General features: G+C 44.0%; 1 long non-coding RNA gene across 3 annotated transcripts in view; it reads right to left on the bottom strand.

Moving 5' to 3' along the window:
• The window catches only part of LOC117807513, a 154,321-nt gene extending 145,454 nt beyond the window's left edge, over positions 1 to 8,867 (bottom strand). For 2 of the 3 annotated variants that reach the window (XR_004629983.1, XR_004629982.1), the window contains exons 1-2: positions 8,689 to 8,867; positions 5,682 to 5,876 (exon numbers count right to left, since the gene is read on the bottom strand). This is a non-coding gene — a long non-coding RNA (uncharacterized LOC117807513). Of the gene's footprint in view, positions 1 to 4,613; positions 4,744 to 4,834; positions 5,877 to 8,688 lie in introns of those variants that run through there. The other variant, XR_004629981.1, reaches the window with a different exon arrangement.
• Between the last annotated feature and the right edge of the window lie 433 nt (positions 8,868 to 9,300).

Genomic DNA, 9,300 nt, shown 5'->3' with positions numbered 1-9,300 from the left:
CTTATACCTTTAGCTCTTTCTCACTAATTGGCGGAGGTCTGTGATTGGCTGCTGGACGCCTGCCAACAACCAGTGAGAGGCCTCGGTCTGCTCGATCAAACCACGGCTCCTAAAACAGCAGGAGAGCTGTGTGTGTGTGTGTGTGTGTGGGAGTGTGTGTGGTCACCTCAGACGTTACACACACACACACACACACTCTCTATAACCGTACCAAAGGCTGCATGAATCCAGTCTACATTTACCATAAAACCTTAGATTAATAAAGTATGTGAAACATCCTGTGTGTGTGTGTGTGTGTGTGTGTGTGTGTGTGTGTGTGTGTGTGTGTGTGTGTGTGTGTGTGTGTGTGTGTGTGTGCCACATGTGTTAGATTCATAACAGTCACAGTAGGAGGTTTCAAACCCACAGTGGTCCATGTAATGTAACTGGTGCGTACATGCAGCGGCAGCCACACCTTCATATGGATTCAAAGCCTCGTCGTAATGAAGGAGAAGCTGTTCCCATGGTGTGTTTTCACTCCTTCTCTTCATATTTGTGCGGGATTTGGGATTTTGGGTCTGTATTTTGCCAAACTGCACACCCCTGGTTCTCAATCAGGACCCAAAAGTGGGTGGTGGAGCCATTTTCAGCGGGTTGCGAATGTTTGTAGCAAGGTAGCAAGGTGGTTTACGGACAAATTCCACAAGATCCTTGTCCAGTCCGTCTCCAATTCCATCATAGCACCAGATCTGATGCCAGCTCTGTTCTGTACCTGTCTTTGCTGCTGCTCTCCCTACCAAGGCTTTTCATGTATGCACATGAAAGAGAGGGGAGGTGTGCTTTCCCCGCCTCACGGCCAAATTCCACCAGATCCGTGTCCGGTCCATCTCCGATCCGTCACAGCACCGGATCTGAAGTTTCTATTCTAGTCTTCCACTGGATCCTGGATTTTTTTTCTGCAGGACAATGGCGGAAACACATTTGGTTTGTGTTTTTCATGAAGGCAACCTTGCCCCTGACGTAAGTGGTTCGCGGTTCTAGACCAACAAAGAGTTGGAGCCGCTCTGGAACCGGTTTTCCCGGCTGGGAGTCGGATATCCGGGTCCAGGTCGCGGGGGCAGCAATCTCAGCAGGGAAGCCCCACTCCTCTCCCTGGCTACTTCCACCAGCTCTTCTGGGAGGATACGAGGCGTTCCCTGGCCAGCTGAGAGATGTAATCCCCCCCAGCGTGTCCTGGGTCTTCCTCTTGGCTTCCTCCTAGACGGACACGCCCGAAACACCTCACAAGGGAGACCACCTCATCTGGCTCCTCTCGATCTGGAGGAGCAGCAGCTCTACTTTGAGCCTCTCCCAGATGTCTGAGCTCCTGACCCTCTCTCTAAGGCTGAGCCCAGACACCCTGCCGAGAAAGCTCATTTCGGCCGCTTGTATTCGCGATCTTGTTCACTCACAGTGAAAACACGAAAAACTGTTTTTCAATTGAGCGCCGGCTTTGAACCGGCTTTGAACTGGCTTTGAACCGGCTTTGAACCGGCCTTGAAACTGCCTTGGTCGAGAAGGGGTAACAGTCATCAAGGCATCATTTGGAGGCTTCATTTGAAGGGAAGCATGATGGAAACCGCACTGCAGCACCTTTGCAAGTGGAAAAATACATGCTTCTACCCTCCTGTCTTACACACACACACACACTTACACACACTTACACACACACGGAGTAGGTCAACAGATTAGAGTAGACTAGGCCTACGCTGAAGTCAGGGAAATAGCTTGAATGTTAAGTGGTGGAAAATGAGCCGAGCTGTGGAGCTGAATTAGCAGCGATGTATAGCTCTATTGTAGCAGACGCCTTTGAACACGCAACGCACAAATGTCATTAAGCAGATGCGAATGAGATTCGATGATTAAAGGTTAGAGTACACACACACACACACACGCACGCACACACACACACACACACGTCGTCAGCCTCCATTCAATCAGAGTCAGAGGAAAGGAGCGGTGAACTGGGTGAAAATGGATCTAATAATCGCAGCAATAAAAACATATTGGAGTAATGTTTGGGTTGTTTCCTCTCTGACGTCCAAAGCTCTCTCTTTCCTGCTCGCTTATAGAGGTGAGTGGAAGGATGTGAGACTGTGTGTGTGTGAGTGTGTGTGTGAGTGTGTGTATGCATTAACTGGAGGATGCAAAAAAAGAAAGAGAAATAATGTAGAGGGAAAGAAAAGACAGAGAGAGTCCAGGTAACGTTCAGCAGGATATGACGTCATGGAGCTGAACATGTATGAGTTTAAACATACATTGATTTAACTTTTAGTGCACCAGCTTTAGGGATTACACTTAGAGTTATAAGAAGAAAATCAGACTGGAGAGAGTGAGAGAAAGAAGAAAAAGAGAGGATGATACGTGTGAACAGAGTAAGGAGTGAAATAAATGGATTTGGAGTCATTAGAGGCTGGAAACTGTTTTCCAACGTCGTCTATTCGCCGCTTTCCGAAGGCCTGTCGACTTTCAGCAGGCTTCTAATGTTTTATGGGGAGACCACGCACACACACACACACACACGCTGAAGCACACACACACACACACTTGAATGCTGGGAAGCTAACCACATCATGAGGAGCTCTTCTTCTCCTTGTTGGCACCATTTCTCCCCAGACAGAAACCAGTTAGAGAGTCGAAGAAGCACAATCTGATCATCTACTAACTCCCAGTGAATACACGCAAACGGGTTCAGGGACTCATGGTGGTCCTGGGCTGCTGCTGGCATCGAGGGCTATCAATAAAAACTGTGACCCTGTGGACGGGTTTAACGTTGGGCGGTATACGAGACGGTTATTAAAGACGTAGTGGTCCAAAGTTCTGCAGAGAAGCACAGTCAAAACAGCAAAACGTGTGTTCTAGTCAAAGTGCTTCATCCTGCCTTCTCTTGCTGCTCCCCCCGCAAACCCACCTCCACCCAACTCCTCCTTTCTGTTGTGTCTGATCTTACAAGTGTCGTATGTATTGTCACTGATCCTCGCTCTGTTCTGTATCCCTGGTTGTCTTTGCTGCTGCTCTCCCTGCCTTGGCTTTTCATGGATCAAAATCGGTGTCTGGTCCATCACAGCACTGGATCTGATAGGTTTCTATTCTACTCAATGTGTTAACTTCCACTGGATCCGCTCGGTTGCGTTCCAGGTGCGTCTCTGATCCAGCAGGTCGGAGTCCACCGGATCAGAGACGCAAGACTTCTATTTGTGCCGGACGCCGGAGCACGACGCATCAATCTCAACAGAGCAGATGGAGCGGGACAGGAAGTCAGGTTTCACCAAAACAAAATGAAAACATCCATTCAGTTTAAAATTGTTCACCGCCTCCATATGTCAAAGGTCAAGCTTTCCAGAATCTTCCCTGGTGTTAGCCCTACATGTGACAGATGCAAACAAGCTCCAGCCGGTCTTATTCACACCTTTTGGTCATGTCCAAACCTCAAAACATTCTGGTCTGCAATATTTGATGTATATTCAGAGCTTACAGGTCAAACTATCACACCGTGTCCTTTTCTGGGTCTTTTTGGGGTGCAATCTGGGGGAACTCACTCTGAAGTCTCATTCTCTTGAATTGGAAGAGTGACCGTCCTCCTACTTTCAGCAGGTGGATTTGTGAGGTCATTTATTTTCTCAAAATCGAAAAGATAAGACACACACTACGGGGATCAACTGGGAAATTTGATACAATATGGCATCCTTTTATTTCCTATTTTTTTGAACACATCACCATCATTACTGTAAGTGTGGGAGCTCTAATTCTGTCCTGTCTCACCCCCCGAAACAATGCCAGTCTTTGTTCAAGTTACATGTGTGTGTGCGTGGAAACGTTCCTGGAACGATTGACAGTGCCGCTTAAAGCTGGGGTTGGCAGTCTTGGAAAACTAGCATGAATTTGAATGTAGCTTTTCCTCATGACTGCGTCTAACCCCTCCCCTCCTCCCTCAGAGCTCCTCCAAAACGACGCCTCCCCCCCGCTCACATGCACAAGCGCCGCTGATTCTCGACCATATGATCGTGACTGATTCAAAACCGGTCCTCACCAAAACATTATCATAGTGAAAGTTAAAAACACAAACAAACATGGCTGCTGTTAGTACTCACAACTGTCATGCTAGCATTATCCAGTTGTAGTGGTGACACGATATCAGGAGAAAAGTTATAACACATATATAACACTGTAACAGCTCTACTGTTGTTAAACATGTTCAGTGTAGATGCTCTTAATTACTACAGTGTTGACAGTCAGTGAAGGCATCAGGAGAGGTGTAGAGTGTGTGAGTGGGAGAGAGGAGAGACAAGAGGAGAAGTTCTTCATTCATTCAAACATTGATTGTTGTTTTGTTGGTTGTCGTGGTAACGGCCCAGAACAGAGCCATGACTGAAATGGTTATTTCAGAAAAACTAAACGCAGTGTTGTGCCGCTAACTTCTAGTACAACGTCTGCAGAGAAATGAGTGCTGTAACATGCAATGCACAACACACAAGTGGTCTTCAAACCGGGCAAAGCGTGCCTTTTTCTTTGCCTCCTTTAGAAAACACACTCCTGTAAAGGTCTCCTGCAGATCTGAAGGACCTATGCGGTCTGGACTGCAGCTCAGAAGTCAAAAGTCAAACTGCCCTCAGACGAATCACCAACACAAACTCTGCTGCGCCAAACAACACCACAACCCAGCTTGGTCCCGTGTCTTTCGAGGACCCGGGTCCAGGACGCAACAGTGACCCGGCAGCCCCGGCTCTGAAAGCAGACAATGAACAATGAGCTGCTCTGAAAAATCCAAGTGTGTGCACTTAGATTTATAGAGCAATCATCACAGTACGAAACTCACTTTACTATCTGTTGTTTCTCACAACAATACAGAGGGATATTGTGCAACTGTGACCACCAGAAAGCTCTGGGAACAAACAAAAAAACACACAAACAATGGGCGCACAAAGGGCACATAAACAAACACATTGAGTAATTCAGAGTGAAATGTGGGTTCAAGCAAATACAAACATCAGTGGAACCCAGAAAACAAACAAATAAACATTTCACAGACAAAAAAAAAACAAAAACACACATCTCCAGCAGATTACCACAAACCATGAAGGCAATAACACACACTTCATTTGACTTCATCACTGTTTTTACTGTCTGCCTCAGAGGTCGTTAAGGGCTGCCTTTAACGAGCCAGCCCCCACCGACGCTCCTTAACGAGGCTAAATAAAAGTCCCCCCTATTTACAGCCCCAAATCTTATTAGCACTCATGCTAATTTGTAATCATAACATCCCACTGTTTGGGGAAAATCGCACCCAGCGTGAGCAGGAGTGGAAGTGGGACGAGGGCCACACACACACACACACATTTCCACGCACACACACATGTAGCTTGAACAAAGACTGGCATTGTTTCGGGGGGGGTGTGTGAGACAGGACAGAATTAGAGCTCCCACACTTACAGTAATGATGGTGATGTGTTCAAAAAAATACGACAAGAGGGCGTTTTTGTCTTCTTTACTGTCCTTGACCTGTGAGGCGTCCTGTCGCAAACAGGAAGTGGACGAGCGCTTCCAGGCTTAGATGTCAGGAGCCTCTCCTTGACATTTAGGGACCGTGTGTGACTCAGTGTGTGTGTGTGTGTGTGTGTGTGACCTTGAAGACGTGTGAGGGTTTCTTGCGACTTCACACTTACTGTTCTCTGCAATGTCGGGAGTCGTTTCCTTTAAAAGTCCCTTCAGAATAAGGAGGTGGACGTCCGCCCTTTCAGTCTCACGCTCCTCTTCCTCCCTCCGCCTCGCCCTCGAGACTCACTCCTCACTCGTAAGCTTTTTTTTGGGTGGGGGGGGGGAGGAGGTTGTTTGAAGGTCCGGAGCGAAGGTCGGGACATCTGAGGGGACAAGAGGGGCCAAGGAGTCAGAAAAGGGTGTCTTGGTATGTTTGAGGAATGTGTTGTGACGGTTTCCTGAGGTTGTGTAAAAATAGGGTTTAGTGGACGAAGTCAGTTTGATGTTGAAGATCTCACGTGAGTTGTTGTGATGACGATCTGGACTGATTAGCGAAAGCTATCAATGACTCTGTTGTCATTTTTAATGCCTGTAACATCTACGAGGAGGTAGATGTCAGACAGGCAAGTGTCTTTGTCTTATTTAAAATATATATATATATATTATTTGACTTCATTTAACAACATTTACCTGATAAGTCAAGCTTATTTGAAGTTACCACAAGTCAATAAAAGGACCTTAATTGCTTGTAATAAATAGAATAATCTGTAAATGGGGTATGTGTACTATAACCTGGGACTTCCACCAGGTGTGTTGTTGTTATGATGATGACGGTGATTATTAATGATATTGAGGTCAAAATAATTATCTTTCTTTTCTTTTTTTTTAAAGTTATGTTTTTTGGGCATGTTCACCTTTAAAGGGGACATATCACGCTTTTTTCATCAATATATATTGGTCTAAGAGGTCCCCAAAACATGTCTTTAAAGTTTATGCTCAAAAAAACACTTTGAAATCAGATTTTGGTCTGCCTGAAAAGTCCTCTTCTTCATTCCTCATCAGAACACTCTGTTTTCCCTCTGACCACGCCCCCTCAGGAAGTGGATGTGCCTCAGCTCTCCAGCACGTTGATCTAATGTTTACATGTTGGCTGAATATACACGGCTGCTCAGAGATCGCGTTACTTCAACCCTCTGAATCTGATCCAGAATCTGATCCTGACGGAGAGGCGCCTGTAGCAGGACCTTTCTGAACGATTGGTCACAGATTTAGTGTTTCTTGTTGTTTTATTTATCAGTATGTAGACGTGTGTCTTGGTACACAGCTACGAACATGTAGCTATGTGGCTATGCTAACTAGCGCTAGCACTTATCCATGATAAATAAAAATCATCCACTAGATCTTCAAATCTGCAGACGTGGGGAGTAAAACCGACCTTTGTGTTTATTAAGACAGCCTACAACTAGCATGCCTCCCTCCTAAGCTCCTTGTTAGCACACATGTGTGCAGGTAATGAAAAACGGAGGAGGGATTCAGTATTATTTTATACAGTCTATGGGCTGAACAAGCTCCGAGCTCTGACTCTGTGACAGACCGGATATTGTTGTTACGTAACAAAAACACGGAAGTCTGAAACGGCTCGTTTCACACACATTTACAGAAAGGTGGAGAAATCAAAACAGGGGCAGAATGGATTCTTTTCATTCTCGGGGGGTTTGTAGACAGGGACACAGATTTCAGGTAGAGAACCATTAAAAAGTCAATTTTGCATGATATGTCACCTTTAATGGACAGGACAGCTGAAGAGAGACAGGAAATGTGGGGAGTGGAGAGTGGGGGATGACGTGCAGTAAATGGTCATGGCTAAAATCGAACCTACAACCTCTGAGAAGAGGGCTAAAGCATCTGCATATGGGAGGCGGGCATAGACCGCTAGGCAACGGCACCCTACAACTTTCTTTTATTTTTTTTAATAATATATTTTTTTATTGATTGATTTAATTTTGTTATTCATTTTGTTGTAATTTCATGATCAACATCTATCATCTTATTTTCAATCAGTATGAAATGACATATATATATATATAAAGAGAGAGAGAGAGAGAGATTATAACTTAATTAAAAAATTATTAAAAATTAATATCATTACTGATCATATTCATGTTTCGTTTATTACTGTCTTCGTTTATCCTTTCTTTATATATCTATTCATTTATTTGTTTTGGTTGTAATTTTTTAATAATCTCAGACTTCATTCATTGATTATGGTAATGCTGAATATCATCATTAATATAATTGTCTTTACTATTGTTATAACTATACCCCCAAAATATTCTTATAATTATAATAATTACTATTATCATACATTTTCATTATTAGTTTCCCCCTTTTTAAATTTTTTTTTATTACAAAGACACATATCTTCACTGCATTGCCTGAAACACACTCTTTTTAGACTAAATATTAGACTATTTTTAAACCTTCACTTTGATGAATTCAATGTACTAACAATTTAACATTTTATTATATCTCACCATAGACTGCATAATAAATGGACAAAGTATCCGTGACGCTAGCCATCTGTTTCTGAAGGGCTGTTTTGAAGCTGATCATTGGCGGACGTGCCATATTGGGAATGTTGAACTAGTGTGAGGTAAAGAGGCCCCCACCCACCTGTCAATCAAGTCAGGCATGCCCTTATTTGGGCAAAACTCTTAAGTTTAATATCTTTGAGTTATAAGAAAAATTCACACCCCGTACAGTATGTGGATAGAGAAGCTATCTACTCAGACCTAAACTGTTTTTTGAACCAGGCTGTAAACATGTTTATTTCTGCTGTAAAGACTGTCTTCTTTGAATGGGTGTGTATGTGGTTTCTGGTGTTTCTGCAGCCTCTAGTGGACACTTGATGAACTGCAGTTTTTAAAACTTCCGCATTGGCTTCATATCTTAAGATTGGAGGTTGCCGCTTAGATCTGGCACGGTTAATGTACCTTAATTTAAATACAGGTTTTTGATAATGAATAATAATATAGTTTTATAGTATTTTTTAGTGATATTTAACAACCTTATAGCACATTCAAACTCACACAAGCTGCAAATAAAAATTTACAAAATAAATTCAATTAAAAAAAAACACACATTTCAGGCCTGATAGATGAATCCAGATCACATGTGTAAACACCGAGTACTCACAGTAGCCCTGTAGTCCACCTTGAAGCTGGAGGACATGCACCTGTTATCTTCAGTCTCACTCAGGGGTCTTGGAGTTGAGCTAGCTGCTGGTCTCCCTCTCTCAAAAGTCACAAACACACAGCAGCAGTCCCAGAATGAAGTCCTCAGAGCTGGAAGAGTAAGCGGTCAGACTCTAGACCAGTTACCTGAGTGGGACCATCTCTGTCCCTCATGGTCTCCGAGCTCAGCTAGCTGCTGCAGCTAACACCCCAAACAGCCCAGTCCAGTCCAGAGTCCTCCTGGTTCCCCTCCACCTGGGCTGGAATAACCTGAGGGCTGAAGACCAGTCCCAGCTGGGAACTTAAAAACTCTTCAACGTTACTGATAATCCTCTTCCACCTGACGCTCTGACGCACGTTACTCTGCGTCATTTTCCACACACCGGCCGTCTCCGCTAAGCCCCGCCCCCTAGACATTATTAGCCAATCAGCATTCAGCAAACAGGACAGTGTGCAGTTTATATTAAAGTAACCATATACACATTAAATATATATAAGCATATATATTTTAATATAAGAGTTAATTTGCAAACTCACTTTGGAAAAAATGAATAAATAAATTCTAAAAATATAT

Source organism: Notolabrus celidotus, chromosome 23, assembly GCF_009762535.1.
Source record: "Notolabrus celidotus isolate fNotCel1 chromosome 23, fNotCel1.pri, whole genome shotgun sequence".
Lineage (NCBI taxonomy): Eukaryota > Metazoa > Chordata > Actinopteri > Labriformes > Labridae > Notolabrus > Notolabrus celidotus.
This window is presented reverse-complemented; position numbering and strand designations above follow the sequence as displayed.